Raw genomic sequence first — 18,093 nt, forward strand, 5'->3', positions numbered from 1 at the left:
TGTCCCTCGTCCTCACCTGCACGAAAACACACATCGTGCCATGAACTCATGATAATTTAAAGCATGATAATATAAATGAAATGGATCGGCATCACCCTTCGTGCTTTACACTCACATAACATGGCACGACATCACCCTTCGTTCTTTTACTCACAAATGATATGGCACGGCATCACCCTTCGTGCTTTTACTCTCAATAATATGGCACGGCATCACCCTTCGTGCTTTTACTCTTAATAATATGGCACATCATCACCCTTCGTGCTTTACACTCTCCCTCACATGATAATGTATAAACAAAGGCATGGCATCACCCTTCGTGCTTTACACTCTTCCTTACCAAGCATATGTATATCAATGACAAACAAGGAAGGAAGCATAAATAATGTCAAGGGGAGTGTTTAAACGAATATTCCAAATGAATCTCAATCACAACTTTCCAAGCCAACAATAGTTCAATAAACTCGCAAGAACCTTATTATTCAAGTATTCCAACAAATCTCACAAATGATCTACAACACAAGTATAGAATCTAGTATCTCGAGAATATCGGCCGTAGCAATGTATTAATGATTATGCATATTGATGACCGAATTAAACACACCAATATATTATTAGAATTTTCATCAAATTTGATCAAGTTATAATAAGTTAAGTCTTAGTTTCTAACATTTAATACTATGTTCTTAGTATCTAGGAGCCAAGTAAGGCATGAAGCAAGAAGGTCACGTGATTCTACAAGACACAATTTATAACATAATTTACCTCCGAGCATGGTTAACCCTGGCACATGCATATATGCTCGTCACCTCATTTATGTATCACCCCCGCATGTAGCAAACAATGTCAAATAATAGGAAAAATTCCCTCAACAAAGTTAGGCAAGACACTTACCTCAATTCGGCTAACTCAATACTCAATTTAACTTTTTTCCTTTACAAATTCACCTCCGCTTGGCTCAATCTAGCCAAAGACGACTTAAATACATCATACAATGCAAGGGAAAACAATTTCAATTAATAAAGCTGTGATTTTTATTCAATTTCTAAAAAATCAACAAAAGTCAAATCCCGGGCCCACTCGGTCAAAACCCGGGTCCAAGGGTAGGTCTTGACTACCCATAGCCTCACGAGTCCAAATACGTATTTTGTTTTCAAATCCGAGTCCTATTCGACTCTCAAATCCCAAATTTTTATTTTTTTAAAAATTTGACAAAATCCCCAAATTTTTCCCTATATTTCTCATGAATTTGATGTTAAATCTTATATAAAATCATGAAATGTAGTTGAGAATTGATTAAAGGTACTTATCCAATGATTTGGTATGAAAATCCCATCATACAATCGCCTCGCATCGAAGCTAGGGTTCAAAATATAACAAAAATAAAGCTAAGACTCGGAATTCTCAGCATTTAACATGCTGCAGATGTCGCATTTGCAGCAGGGGGTTCGCAAATGCGAACCCCGCAAATGCAAACAACTTATTGCAAATGAGAACCAGAAGGTTTCCTGTCAAGGTCGCATTTGCGACCATATACTTCGCAAATGCGAAGACCAACATTTCGCAAAAGCGGCAGGGTCCATCGCAAATGGCGAATAACCCCACATCACAAATGCAGAGGGTTTCTTCGCAAATGCGAACCTTCCCCAGTAGCCCAATTTTTGTAAATGCGATGGCTGCTTCGCAATTGCGATGACACTAGTACCAGCACTCAAATATTATGGAAAAATCGTTCCGAAACCAAGCCGAAACTCACCCGATCCCCCGCAGCTCCAAACCAACCATGCAACCAGGTCCAGAAACACAACACAAACTCGCTCGAACGATCAAATCATCAAAATAACCTCTAAAAGTACGAATTGGATGCCAAAACGCATGAAGATCAAAGGAAACTTCAAGAACTTCTAGAATCGCAACCAAACGTCCGAACCATATCAAATCAACTCTAAATGGCGCCAAATTTTGCAAACAAGTTCCATGTGATGAAACGAACCTACCCAAAGCTTCAAATCATGTATAGCAATCTCGAAACGATGAATCACACCTCAAGTCAAAATCAATGAACCTTGAAATTTCAACTTCTACGACCTATGCCGAAACCTATCAAATCATGCCTAATGGATCTCAAATTTTGCACACAAGTCACATTTGCCATTACAGACCTACTCCAACTTTCGAAATCGGAATCCAGCCCCAATATTAAAAAGTCCACTCCCGGTCAAACTTTTCAAAAATTTAATATTTGCCAATCCAAGACTAATTCGACTACGGACCTCCAAATTACAATCCGGATGCACTCCTAAGTCTTAAATCGCCCAACGGAGCTAACGGAACTAACTAAACTCCATTTCGAGACCTCAAACTACCGAGCGAAGTATAGATGCTCAAAATAACCAGTCGGGTCGTTATAATTCAGCACTTCCAGTGGTATTCCAGCCACTCCCAAGCCTCAGATTCCCTATTATGCATCGCTATTGTCTAGTGCACCTTCTGCACGGGGTGTTTTCTATGGTCAGTCTAGCCGACTAGGCCTGAGTCAGTCTCAGCAGCCATATCCTCTGAGAGCTTATTTTGAGTGTGGTAACACTCGTCATATGGTGAGGGATTGCCCAAAACTCAGGAGGGGTGCACCTCCACAGACTACTCAGGCCCCATGTATTCCACAGGGCCCTCAAACTTCTCAGGCCATGGTTGCCGCACCTGTTTCCACTCCACCTTCACAGCCAACTAGAGGTGGAGGTTGGGAAGGTAGAGGTCTTCCTAGAGAGGGAGGCCGGGCCAGATATTATGCTCTTCCTGCTAGGACGGAGGCGGTTGTATCCGACTCAGTTATCATATGTATTGTTCCGGTTTGTCATAGAGATGCATCAGTCTTATTTGATCCAGGCTCCACTTATTCCTATGTATCATCTTATTTTGCTATGTATTTGGGTATATCCCGTGATTCTTTGAGTTCCCATGTCTATGTGTCCATGCCTATGTGAGATTCCATTTATGTTGACCGTGTGTATCGGTCGTGTTTAGTTGTTCTTGGTGGTTTTGAGACTAAAGTCGATCTATTGTTGCTCAGTATGGTAGATTTTGATGTTATTTTATGCATGGACTAGTTGTCGCCCTATCATGCTATCCTTGATTGTCATGCCAAGATGGTGACATTGGCTATGCCAGGTTTTGCCGCAGTTAGAGTGGAGAGGTACTTTAGATTATGTTCCTAGTAGGGTGGTGTCTTTCCTTACGGTACAACGGATGGTTGGAAAGGGATGTGATGCGTATCTATCATATGTGAGGGATGTCAGTATTGATACTTCTACCGTTGAGTCAGTTCCGGTAGTGAGGGATTATCCAGATGTATTTTTGACAGATCTTCTAGGCATGCCGCCCGACATGGATATCGATTTTGGTATTGATTTGTTACCGGGCACTCAACCCATTTTTATTCCAACATATCGTATGGCCCTAGCAGAGTTGAGGGAGTTAAAGGAGAAGTTGTAAGAGTTTCTTGATAAGGGTTTCATTCAGCCCAGTGTATCATCTTGGGGTGCTCCGGTCTTGTTTGTAAAGAAGAAGAATGGTTCTATGCGCATGTGTATTGATTATCGCCAGTTGAACAATTTACAGTGAAAAACGGGTTCCATTGCCACGCATTGATGGCCTATTTGATTAGCTACAGGGTACCAGAGTGTTCTCAAAGATTGACTTGTGTTCGGGCTATCATCAGTTGAGGATTCAGGTGCCAGATATCCCGAAGACAGCCTTCAGGACTCGGTATGTTCATTACGAGTTACTTGTGATGTCATTTGGGATGACCAATGCCCCAGCAGCATTCATGCACTACATGAACAGTGTATTTCAGCCCTATCTTGACTCATTTGTCATTGTGTTTATAGACGACATCTTGGTGTACTCCCGGATCTGGAAGGATCATGAACAGCACTTGAGGACCGTGCTTCAGACCTTGAGAGAAAAAGAATTGTATGCAAAATTCTCAAAGTGTGAATTCTGGCTTGATTCGGTGGCATTTTTGGGTCACGTAGTTTCGAGTAAGGGGATTAAGGTAGATCCGAAGAAGATTGAAGCAGTGTAGAGTTGGCCCATGCCGTCTTCAGCTAATGAGATCCAAAGTGTTCTTGGTTTGGCAGGGTATTACTATTGGTTCGTTGAGGGCTTCTTATCTATTGCTGCACCTATGACCAGTTTGACCCAGAAAGGTGCTCCGTTCAGGTGGACCGAGGAGTGTTAGGAGCGCTTTCAAAAGCGTATGACATCTTTGACGCATCGCGTATTGGTCTCGGCACGGTGTTGATGCATGACGGTAGGGTAATTGCCCACGCGTCTAGACAGCTGAAGGTACATGAGAATAACTATCATGTCCACGACCTTGAGTTAGCAGCTATTGTTCACGCCTTGAAGATTTGGCGGTATTATTTGTACGGTGTCCCTTGTGAGGTTTATACTGACCACCGGAGTCTACATCATCTGTTCAAACAAAAAGATCTTAACTTGCGGCAGCATAGGTGGTTAGATATGCTTAAGGACTATGATATCACCATTCTATATCATCCTGGGAAGGCCAATGTGGTGGGCGATGCCTTGAGTCGAAAGGCGGAGAGCTTGGGCAGTTTAGCATATCTACTAGCAACAGAGAGGCCATTAGCATTGGATGTTCAGGCCTTGGCCAACCAGTTTGTTAGATTGGATGTTTCAGAGCCGAGTCGAGTTTTGACTTGTGTGGTTTCTCGGTATTCTCTATATGATCGTATCAGAGAGAGTCAGTATGACAACCCCCATATTCTTGTCGTCAAGGACACTGTTCATCACGGCAATGCCAAGAAGGTCACTATTGGGGATGACGGTGTGTTACAGATGTAGGGCAGGCTATGTGTGCCCAATGTAGATCATTTGCATGAGTTGATTCTCCAGGAGGTCCACAGTTCGCGGTACTCCATTTATCCATATGCCGCCAAGATGTAAAGGGACTTGATGCAGAACTATTGGTGGAGGAAGAATAATAAGGACATAGTAGAATATGTAGTTAGGTGCCTAAACTCTCAGCAGGTGAAGTATGAGCATCAGCGGCTAGGTGGATTGCTTCAGAGGCTAGACATTCCAAAGTGGAAATGGGAGCGGGTTACTATGGATTTCGTTGTTGGGATACGGACTCAGAGGAAGTTCGATGTAGTTTGGGTGATTGTGGATAGGTTGACCAAGTCAGCTCATTTCATTTAAGTGGTGACTACTTATTCTCCAGAGTAGCTAGCTCAGGTTTATATTCGCGAGATTGTCAGACTTCATGGCATGCCAGTATCCATCATCTCTGACCAGGGTACGTAGTTTACATCACGGTTCTGGAGGGCCGTACAATGTGAGTTAGGCACGCCGGTTGAGTTGAGTACTTCATTTCACACTCAGATGGACGGACAGTCCGAGCACACTATTCAGATATTGGAGGATATGCTTTGTGCGTGTGTGATGGAGTTTGGAGGTTCTTGGGATCAGTTCTTGTCGCTTGCGGAGTTTGCCTACAACAACAACTACTAGTCGAGCATTCAGATGGCTCCGTATGAGGCTTTGTATGGGAGGCGATGTCGGTGTCCGGTAGGTTAGTTCGAGACGGGTGAGGGTAGGCTCTTGGGTACGGACTTGGTTCAGGATGCTTTGGAAAAGCTTAAATTGATTCAAGTTGGCTTAGCACAGCCCAATCTAGACAGAAGAGTTATGTAGATCGGAAGGTTCACGACGTTGCATTCATGGTTGGGGAGCGGGTCTTGCTCCGGGTTTCGCCCATGAATGGTGTTATAAGGTTCGGGAAGAAGGGCAAGTTGAGCCCTCTTCGATCATGTTCGTATGATGTTTTAGGACTTGTTGGTATGTTTGGTTGAGGTCTTAGGGGCCTCGGGTGTAATTCGAACCATGTTCGGCGCATTTCGGAACATTGAGGATTGCTGAAATTTTCTTCTACGCGTTCCCAAAGGTGTTCCCGTGTTCGCGTAGAGTCTTCAGGGATTGATGGAGATTTACCTTTCACGTTCGCGAAGAAGGCCATGCGTTCGCGAATGGTCAGGATTTTGTGCATTGCGATCGCGGTCAGGGAGCCGCGTCCGCGAAGAGTAAAGGCAGGCTGCGGATACCTTACGCAGTTGGTCTACGCGTTCGCGAGTGTGACTTCACGATCGCGAAGTTTGGGAGCTTTGTTCATCACGTTTGCGAGTGGATTCTCGCGTTCGCTTAAGAGGAAAATTGGGCAACAAAATTTTTGTGCTTAGCGAACGCGAGGCATTTTCCACGTTCACGAAGAAGGAATCACTAGGCAACAAACTAAAATTGCAAAATGAGGGTTCTATCTCATATTTCATAATTTGGACTTAGAGAGCTCAGTGTGAGGCGAATGTTTGGGAGATTTTCAGAGAGATTATTGGGGTAAGAATTCTTAACTCGGATTTGATTAAATTACACGAATCTATTATTATTTTTATTATTTAATTAGGGATTTGAGTTGAAAATTTAGGGGAAAATGGTAGACACTTCCTAGACCAAATTTTTGAGTTTTGAAAGGCGATTTGAGGTTGGATTTGAGTATTCTTGTATGGTTGGACTCATTATCGAATGTGTGTTCAGATTTTATAATTTTGGTCGGGTTCCGAGACGCGGACCAGGGTTGATTTTTTGAGTTGACTTTTTATTTCCTTGCAAAGATCGTAATTTTATTATTCGAATTCGTTTCCTATAGTTTATATTTATAGTATGAAATTATTTTGGCTAGATTCGAGCCGTTCGGAGTTGGAAAATCAAGGGAAAGGCTTACTAGTGGATTGAGTTAGCGTAATTTGAGGTAAGTGACTTGCCTAACCTTGTGTGGGAGAATTACCCCTTAGGATTTGCATTGGTTGAGATAATTGTGAAATGCGAAAGCCATGTACACAAGGTGATGAGTATGTACACGGGCTAGATGTAGAAATTACCGATTTTAGCTATGTAGATTCCTTTCATGCCAAATTGAGTTGCCTTAACATGTTATAGTCATCATTTCTAGTCTATTTTCACATGTCTACTTGTCTTATTCTCCTATATGCTAATTGCCCTACATGTTTAATAAAAGTTCTTGTTTCCTTATTCTGTATTCATTATTTAATCATTGAACTCCTTACTTGAAGTTGTTAAATCATGGAATAAAGGTCGTGATTCATATTGAGGCAAAGTGTTATTGTGAAATACCATTCTGTTGAGTTGTTCATTCCGGTTGTTATAGTTGAGACTCTTGTGTACATTGTGGTTGATCCATGGGTTCTTTACTGTGAAAATACTGTTATCGTTTGGTTTCTCTTGCAAGTTCTGATATTGGGCACTTGAGGTGTGATTTGTGATACGTTGTGATATTGATACGCATGCGGTGGTATAAGATTTTGGGGGTTGAAACGCATGTGGTGAGATAAGGTGGGCTTGATACGCATGGCTAGTAGGGGAACTACTAAAAGTCATGCGGTGTGATAAGGTAGGCTAAAACGCGGGATGCTATTTCGAGAAAATAATTTTCAAAACTAAATGTAAAGGCTCCCATGGTGATATAAGGAAAGATTGTGATTTATTCTTGTGACTTGAGACTACGAGACGATACCTCGGTAGTGACTCTTATTGGCATTTCTCCATTTTTGCACTTGTCTTTGGTTGTTGTTTCCTTAGCATATTATTAATTATTTTCTCTGTGTTGCACTAATTGCTTTACTTACGTGTAGCTAACCGTGATATGCTATTTGTTGTTTAAACTTCATTACTATCATTATTACACTGCCTTATACTTGTTCATTCTTTTATTTATTCTAGTAGGGCCTTGATCTAACCTTGTCACTACTCTACCGTGGTTAGGCTTGGCACTTATTGGATACCGTTGTGGTGTACTCATGCTACGCTTCTGCACATCTTTTTGTGCAGGTCCAGGTACTTCCTACCAGTCCGGGCGTCAGTGAGTAGAGTACGTGCGTGGAGACTTCAAGGTACACCTGTCAGCGTCCGCAGGTCTCAGAGTCTTCCTCCACCTGAATTATTTTTCCTTGTCCTTATTTAGATACTATTGTATAGAGTTATTCAGTATCACTTATATTTCGCCGAGTTTTTGGGAGTTGTACGTGTTGAGTTGCAGATTTTATTTTATATAGTTGTTGAAGTTTTGAGACTTTAAATTATTATTTCAGTTATTCCGTATATTTGTTAGGCTTACCTAGTCTTAGAGACTAGGTGCTATCACAACATCCTACAGAGGGAAATTGGGATCGTGACAATACATGGATCTATGCTAATATCTAACTATTTCTTGAAAATATTTACAAGTATATATCGAGATTTTGCCGAAGCCGCTAAAGTGCTCCAGCCATGATGTTTGCCGTCGTGGGTAAAAGATGCCTTAAAAGTTTATGTGAATCCGTATATATAGTAGGTATAATTTTCATATGCAGATAAACTCTAGTCCTAAAAAGGATAAGCGATCATTGCAAATGGGTCTCGAGTCGAATCCCACAGAGAACTAAGGTTTAGCTACAACTGTTTATTATCACTAAGAAGACAAACTCAAACAATTCCTAAATTATAAACATTAAGATTCTTATGTCTAGCTAATTAACTAACAACTAGAGATACTAAGGGTTGGAGACAAGATTAAGGAGGCCTAAAGTTATGATTTTTCCAACTGTCGGAATCCTTCCCGCTACGTCTCCTATAATATCGCCTAAGTATTCTCTACAGATCGTGAGTATTTCATCGTAATTCTCTTCCGAGTAACTATCACAATTTACTAGATGAGTTCTTACGTTAGTTGGCACTAGTTCGTTGCTCACTAAGATCACACCAAGGTTTCGTTATTTCTAATCTCACCTCTAAACCCTCTGTATTGATTCCTCATATATGTTAGGAGTGATATTATTCAACAACTACCTAAATGCGTACCCACCCTTTTCCAAGCAATATACACTAAATAGGCATAGTCAATTGATGACCATTCAATCAACAACAATAAACACGTAGTTGAACAAGTACAGAAATCCAACGGCTCAATTATATAAAAACATAACAAGAATATATACTACAAAAGGTTCCATCAAAACCCTAGATAATAAATTAGCTATTCATAATATGTAAAACTACAATACTAAAATTCATAACCAATAATGAAAAATTGAAAGAAGAAAGTAAAAAACTCGTAGAAGAATTCTCCACCTTGCTCCTAGCGTGTTCTTGCCTCCTTAGGTGGAATCCCCTCTCGAAAACATCCAACCCCCCTCTTCGACATGTTTAGGGAGTATTTACAGACTAGGGTAGAAGTCTCCAAGTCCAAAATTGAACAAGAAGTAATTTATTTGCTGACTGGGGGACCAGGCTATAAGGCAGACATGCCTGGTCTGTAGCGCGCCATAAGCCAGGTGAGGCCTAGTGTAAAGCCTGGTTGAGCTCACCTTAAGCCAGGCGGGGGCGAGGTCTATAGCGATGAGCAGCATGCTATAGAGATGGCGACGCCTTGGGTATTTCGTGCTTTTGTGCTCTTTTCTAGTATTTTTGTCCTTTTTTTCATGCAATCTTCACTCATTTATCTTCCGATGCTCCTACACATAAAACAATATAATTTAGCTCAAATATTGCACAATTAACCACTAAACTAACAATATGTAAGGCGAGTAATATACTAAAAATATAGTACTCAAAATATTCCTTTGTCATTGACAGCTGATGACTTCATCTTCTTGCATTTCGTTTCTTTTCAATTCAATTTCTTTCAAAGTATCCCTAAAATTATTAATAAACCAGCGTAAGGTTAATAATTAAGCTCATTGGGGCAAATTTAGCACTAATTCAATTAAAAAAAATAGTAAAAACATGAGGTGATTAATGTCAAAAAATATAACCCAACATCATTTAACATGTTCCTCAATTGTGATTGGATGCATTAGACACAGACTCATGCCCTATTTCCCCTCTCGTAGATGAGAACAAAAACCAACTTGCAAAGAAAGGCAAATCAAGAATCAATCCATTTATTATTATTACTTTCTTCATCTCAATTTATGTGATAGTGTTTGATTGAGCGCAAAGTTTTAAAAAAGTAAATTTTTTTGAATTTTCTAATCTGAAACAAACCATAATATCAAATTTGCTTCTTTCTGCACAGCTGCAATTATCCAGCAGTAAAAATCCTTTATGTGGAGTGAGCTACAATGGTTTTCATTTTTCAAGTGCTTTTAATGTGATAATGTTACGGTTGTCTTTGGTATGAAAGCAAAATATTTTTTCAGCATAATGTTTGTGATGAGAAAAGTCTTTGGCATGAAGCAAATAATTTTCAGCAAAATGTTTATCCTGAGAAAATAAAAGTCCGTTTGGATTAATTGATTGTAAATAGCTGATAAGCTTAAAGTGGCGAAACATATTTTTAAGCGCTGAAACTGATTTTTTAAATAAGTATTTACATGTTTGGATAGATGTGTTGGAACTGATAATAAGCAGTTGATATGTTTGGTAGAAAAGTGCTGATAAGTTGTTCTTTTGTTAAAAAGACTAAAATACCCTTAAAATTTTTACAAAAGATTATGAATTAAAAAGTTTCTTTGTAGAGTAAATGATAAACAACAAAAATGGAATGAAGAGAAAATTTAAAAAATTATTTTGGGAAAAATATTTTATAAATTAATTTTTTTTATTAAGGATAAACTAGTAAAAGTCTTGGTCAAACTAAAAGTGCTTATAAGCTGAAAAGTCATAAGTTGGGTGGCCAACTTATGCCTTATGACTGATTTTAGCTTATAAACACTTGGCTTATAAGCACTTTGGATGTTTACAAAACACGTAAAAAAGCCAAAAATTGCTTAAGCCAGTTTGACCTGCATATAAGTTTAGCCAAATACCCTCTTTGGCACGGTATAATAACATACCCATATAATTGGCAGAAAATAGCCCTAGTTATAGATATTGGCATCAAATAGCCAATAAATGTATATCACAATAATAATATACATATCATAACTTTTTTTTCTTATTTGTCTATATCAACATGTATATTAAAATTTTATTTTCATTCTTTGTATATAAATAATATTATTCTTTGTATATCGATAATATAAAATTATATATATAGTTATTGCTGCCTTTATATCAATGTATATCACAATAAAAATATTGTATTATTTGTATATCACAGTGTATAGCACATCAGATATGTGTATACCAAAATAGATATCATAAGTTTATTTTTCTTCTTTGTGTATATCAAAAATTAATTTTGTTTGTATACCAAAATATTATTTACTCCCGCAATTATATTTATTATTTTTATATTTTAGAACTTGAAAAAATTCCTTTTTTGATCAATAATTAATAATTATATTATTTGTATATCACAGTGTATAACATAATAATAATGTGTATATCAAAATATTTATTAAAATTTTATTTTCCTTCTTTGTATAACACATTTCAGATTGAAAACTCAAGTTCAAGACGACTCACATGTGTATCCCCTATTGTAACCCGTGTATATCTCTATGTACATCAATGATATCTCATGTATACTATGTGTGTCTGTTTATATCCATGACAATTTGTGTTATATATACGATATACAATGTGATATACACGAGCGTCCATAAAACAATTGTGTTGTATACACGATATACAAAGTGATATACACAGACGTCCTAAAAATTTGTGTGTGATATACACTGATGTACACGATATACAACGTGATATACACATGTACACGATATACAATGTGATATACACATGTCGCAGTTAACTTTTTAGGTCTGATATTTTACTTGAAATCAGTCTAAATCACTTATAATCTTGCTCAAATTTTGTATATAGCCTTGTTTAGGCATTTTCAATCAATTTCAATCACACCCACTCATTCAATCCAAACAAAAAAAGGAAGAGAGAAGAAAAACGAAGTTGAAATATATTTTCTCTCTCTTAGTTTTTGCTAATCTTGCTCAATTTTTATATATAGCCTCGTTTAGGTATTTTCAACTAATTTCAATCACACCCACTCATTCAATCCAACCCAAAAAAGAAGGGAGAAGAAAAACAAAGTTGAAATATATTTTTTCTCTCTTAGTTTTTGCTTCTGATACTATGTTGTGGAGTAGTATTTTCTCACACAATATGGGCAGAACTTGAATACAAACTAGGCATTATCAATGGTGGTTTTTGTCACAGTAAGCGCTCTTGCTACAACAACCCTTTTGGTCCCTAAAGAGATGTTGTTAACAATTAGGTTTGATCCCTCTAGGCTAGCCCTCCGGGGCCGATGCACATAGGCCAAAACGGTGTGACCAGAGCAGAGGTGGAACTAAGAGTCCGTTTGGATGAGCTTATTTTAAGTGACTTTTAAGCCAAAATAGCTTTTAAGCCATAAGTTAGGAATTCTAACTTTTGGCTTTTGGCTTGTTTTTGTCATTTTAGCTTAAAAACAAATGCTTAAAAGTACTTTTTTACTCTATCCAAACACTACAAAATGACTTAAAAGTTATTTTGGCTTAAAAGCACTTAAAATAAGCCAATCCAAACGGGCTCTAAGATTTGAAGTTTATGGGTTCGACTTTTGCAATCCTTTTAAGCAACTGAGTTCTAAATTATATATTTATACATATTTAATAAATTTTTAAAGATAAATACAAAGCATGAACAAAAGCTGTTGGGTTCAGCCGAACCCGCATCCAACATTGTGCATCCGCTCCTGGACCAGGGACAGATCTAGGAGGATGGAAGGGCGTTCACTCAAATGTTCAGCTCAATGGTCAAGAAGGTTCAAATTCTCCTTCAGGTTGCAAGATCGATTCCCACGCCTTTGAGTCGTTGTACTTCATGTGCATACTTTGTTTACCTTTTATTTGATAATCGATAAATGAAAATTGTAACGTTCCATCTACTACTGTCTTTTTCTTTCTTCTTTTTTAGTTCTACTATTAAAAGAGTTGTAAATAGTTAATATACATATATGAGATTGGTTGGAGTTAGAATTATTTGTATATGTATCAGTAACATGAAAATTTAATTAGTATTTTATTTGTTTTGGTGAAAAGTATGTATTTGTCCATCCTCCACAACAAGTATATTATTTTTAATTTATCAGCTAATTTTGCAATCATCTTTAGTATAATTTATGTATATATATATTTCTTTCTTTCTACTAAATACCTTTTGTACTAGCATTTTAAATTTTTTCATTTGAAAAAAATTACTTGAAAACAATATACCACTGTATTAGTTTTGATTTTTCATATTGTTAGTTTGAACCGTTCGACGAGATTCTTTACTGTTCATTTCTTAATAATATTGAATCCCTTTGCTCAATATTCAGGATCGGCCACCAGAGGTGACACAACTTTGTCGAATTTTTTTACTAAATACTTTTATGATAGATAACATGTGAATAGTCAAAATTTTAACTAAAATAAAGTGACAGCTTGATAGTTCTAGTTTTCTAGTTCACTGGTCAAGTGCACAATTCAAGGTTGAAGGTTCGACCACACCTAGCGTGCCTGATTTTTCAAATTTTCATTTTTTTTTTTGCTTCCAATAAAGAAGTGAGGCTTAAAGTTACACAAATCACGGGGACCTCACTTGTAGAATTTTACTGGGTTAGTTGTTGTTGTTATTATTGTCACACCCCTTTTATACCCCCCCCCCAAAACGATAATGTGTTTGGATTGTGGGTTAAAGAGTTTTTTTCAATTAAAGTGATAATTTTGAAATAGGGATTATTTTATTTACAGAGTCGCCACGTGGAATTGATTTTTTGCCGGTGTTCCAAGTCACCTTTTATTTGAATCTCTAGTCAAAGGAAGGTTTGACTCCTTTATTATTGGTCTGCGAAAATAAAGTCCGGGTAAGAAATTCTGTTGACCGGGGAGAAGGTGTAAGGCATTCCCCGAGTCCTGTGGTTCTAGCACAGTCGCTTTATTGACTAGAATTTGGCTTGAATAAATTTTGAATAAACTGTGATTTATTGGTTACCATATTTTATCTATTCTCTTTTAATTATTAAAATATGGAATTATATTTGAAACGAATCATGTGTGAATCCGTTTTGTTTATTGTGTCGAAATCATGTCACGCGTACGTGTACACAATTAATTACGCTTTATTATTACTAAGATTGTTTTTGGCCAAAGTTGCGCGAACACATACTTCGGTTTTAATTTTGGAAATCACAATTATGCCATGCGAACGTATACATAATCGCGATAAACTAATTAAAAGCGCGCCTTAAAACACTCTAACGATGTTCATTATTCTTCTTGAAACTTTGAGATTATTGTAAGGTTGTGAATTATGAATTTATTGCGAAGAAATGATCTAACTTAATCATTGAGCTAATCAGCCAAGAAATGGAGATGATTGGCAATTATTTAACAACTAAAGTAAGCTAGCTTTGTATTTCCTTTTTTTTTTTGGCCGTGCCAAAATTATGCTAATACCACTCTAAGCTCTAGGTATGTGAAAAAACTAAACTTTAAAATTCAGACCCAACTGATGGCTTATTTTCTTCCCATTCCTAAACCAAAATGTCCCAATTCGATTATTAAATCCTAACGCCACTAATTCATTGGAAAAATTCATATGACCCCATACTTTTAGCATTAAACAGTAACTCCACATTCATGACAATAGTGGAATGAAGACCCACATCAACTAGAAGTGAAGTAACAGATCATCTCAAGGCCTACAAATACAATCAATAAATAAAGCATGTCAAATAAGAACCAATCAGGAAACTCATTTCAAATTGCACAACTAACTTTGTAAAGAGGAAAAAAATGGATCTTCTGTAGGTACTCCTCCATATAAGAAGTACTAACGCGAGAAATCAGATCAACTCAAGTTTGTCACACACATATATACAAATGCTCATTAACAACACTATTTCATTCAAACATGCATTATAAAACTTCAAAAGTTATAATATTAATCAAAGGTGAGGCAAAAAATGAACCTTTACATGAATCTGGGCTTTTGATTTGGCAATTGGAACGATCATGACACACCAACCAGAGAGCCTCGACACTGACCTCGAACGGATTCAACTCGACTGAGCTTGGACGACGGTTTTGGATGTCAAAATGGGCTGTTTTATGGTGGAGTTTGGAGGCTGTTTTGAGGTGATTTTCTGTTGGTTTCAAGGCTGTTTTCAGGTGGGTTTGGGGGTGGATTTTCAGCTTGTTTTTGGGGGTGTTGAACTGGAGAAAAGTGACTGTTTTGGGGTGTTATTAGCAGCTGTGGGTGGGCTGGTTTTCAGCTCATTTTTTGGGTTGTTTTCAGCTCGCTTTTGAGCTGTTTTGAGGGAGTTTTGGGGCTGGATTTCCAGCTCGTTTTAGGGGTGTTGAACTGGAGAAAAGTGACTGTTTTGGGGTGTTATCGGCAGCTGTGGGTGGACTAGTTTTCAGCTCATTTTTTGGGCTGTTTTCAGCTCGTTTTTGAGCTGTTTTGAGAATGTTTTGGGGCTGGATTTGCAGCTCGTTTTTTTGCTGGTTCCTCCCTTTTTTGTGTGTTATGTGTGTGTTTTATAGCTGAAAATGGGGTGTTATAGGGTTTGTGATAGGATACAAGTATGGAGGATAAGGAGTGAGGAACAATGGAGAAAGTAGGGTGCAAAGTGTGGGGGGACAAATAAAAGTGGAGTGGGGAACAAGCATGTAGGATAAGCATGGGGGACAAAGCATGGGGGACAAGCATGGGGGACAAAGAAAAGTTGAGTGGGGACACGCCTGGAAAGCGGGAAATATTCAAGCACGGTCAAAAATTAGGTGCTCACAGCATGCCCCTCTTTGCTTGGAAACATTAAAAGTTTTCAGGCAAAGATAAAGTGAGCCGTGTGACTAAGTTTTGACCATATCGTTATTCAAAAGAGGAAGAAAATAAAAGAAAAAGGTGCAACTGAGTCCTGATTTTGGACAACCTACATATCCCGGGTTATAAGGGAATCAGGTCGCGTGTAGTTCAAGAAAAATGATGGAGTGATGAGTTCGAAAGGCGAGCTAGGTTCCGTCGAGGCTTCGGTCCGTGGCCCTGTTATTACATCAAAATCTATAGGAACTAAACAAGCCTATCAGTTATAAGTTATAAGATTCCTATTTATAAGACTTCTGAACCTTCATCTTGAGTCTTGACTGGTTGTTCATGAAGACTCTGATCTGAACCTTGATGCTTGCTAGCTGTAGGTGCTAGTTCATTCTTCTACGGCTTCTTCTGAGCAAAACGGGAAATGTGAAGCTCGTAACTTCAGTCATGTTTTAAGCAGTCCATATCATTTCCATCTGCTTCTGCATTTGGATTCACTTTTTTCTTTCCTTTTCTTTTCTTTATTGTGGATTCAAACTTCTTCTTTTGTTCATCTCGAACCTTGTGCCTCGAGGTAAAACCTACTCAGATATCACAACAAACAAACGAATAAAATTTTTCTGCCCCAGTTTTTACTAGGAAAATTTCGTGAGTTATTGTAACAAAATTCTAAACTACTTCTTTATTGAAAGCAAATAAAAAAAAGTAATGGTGTACCCTGAAAAGGTCCTGATGATTTTGTTTTTTTATTGTCCCAAAAGAATGTCTCAACTAAGGATTTGTATACCTTATGTTGGAAAACTGTGGTCAGAGAATGGGATACCCTATATTGGCAATGATACCAGGGAGTGGTGTATCCTGCATTTAAAATCAAATAAACTAGGGAGTGGTGTACCCTATATTGGAGAACACAACAAGGGATTAGTGTACCCTATATTGGTAAGGAGATCAGGGATTGGTGTGCCCTATACTGGTAAGGAAATGTAATCAGGGGATGGCGCCTTGTATTACTGAAAAAGAAATATAACCATGGGTTAGCGCCCTGTATTACTGAAAAGGAAAGGTAATCAGGGGTTGGTGCCCTGTATTACTGAAAAGGAAATGTAACCAGGGGTTGGTGCCCTGTATTACTGAAAAGGATAATGTAACCAGGGGTTGACGCCCTGTATTACTGAAAAGGATAATGTAACCAGGGGTTGGCGCCCTGTATTACTGAAAAAATGCTGAATCCCCGGGGAGAAAAGGGTCTACCTGGGTTAAACTACGAAAAGCAAACCTGGGCGAAGAGTACTTCTACTCGGAATATGAGTTGTATCCCCCTAGGCGAAAAGTTTCTACCCGGGTTAAACTACGAAAAGCAAACCTGGGCGAAGAGTACTTCTACTCGGAACTATGAGCTGGATCCCCCTAGGCAAAAAAGGTTCTACCTGGGTTAAGCTACGTAAAACAACCTGAGTGAAAAGTACTTCTACCCGGAACTATGAGTTGTATCCCCCTAGGTGACATGTTTCTACCCGGGTTAAACTACGAAAAGAAAACCTGGGCGAAGAGTACTTCTACTCGGAACTATGAGCTGGATCCCCCTAGGCGAAAAAGTTTCTGCCTGGGTTAAGCTACGTAAAACAGCCTGAGCGAAAAGTACTTCTACCCGAAACTATGAGCTGGATCGCCCTAGGCAAAATGGTTCTACCTTGGTTAAGCTACGTAAAACAACCTGAGTGAAAAGTACTTCTACCCGGAACTATGAGTTGTATCCCCCTAGGTGACAAGGTTCTACCTGGGTTAAGCTACGTAAGACAACCTGAGCAAAGAGTACTTCTACCCGGAACTATGAGCTGGATCCCCCTAGGCGAAAATGTTCTACCTAGGTTAAGCTACGAAAAATAACCTGGGCGAAGAGTACTTCTACCCGGAACCATGAGCTGGATCCCCCTAGGCAGAAAATGTTCTACCTGGTGTTAAGCTACGTAAAACATTCTGAGCAAAGAGTACTTCTACCCAGAACTATGAGCTGGATCCCCCTAGGTGAAAAGGTTCTACCTCAGTTAAGCTACGAAAAACAACCTGGGCGAAGAGTACTTCTACCCGGTACTATAAACTGGATCCCCCTAGACGAAAATGTTCTACTTGGGTTAAGCTACGTAAAACAACCTGGGCGAAGAGTACTTCTACCCGAACTATGAGCTGGATCCCCCTTGGCGAAAAGGTTCTACTTGGGTTAAGCTATGATAAAAAACCTGAGCGAAAAGTACTTCTACCCGCAAATATGAGCTGGAT

This window comes from Nicotiana tabacum, chromosome 14 (assembly GCF_000715075.1).
Source record: "Nicotiana tabacum cultivar K326 chromosome 14, ASM71507v2, whole genome shotgun sequence".
Lineage (NCBI taxonomy): Eukaryota > Viridiplantae > Streptophyta > Magnoliopsida > Solanales > Solanaceae > Nicotiana > Nicotiana tabacum.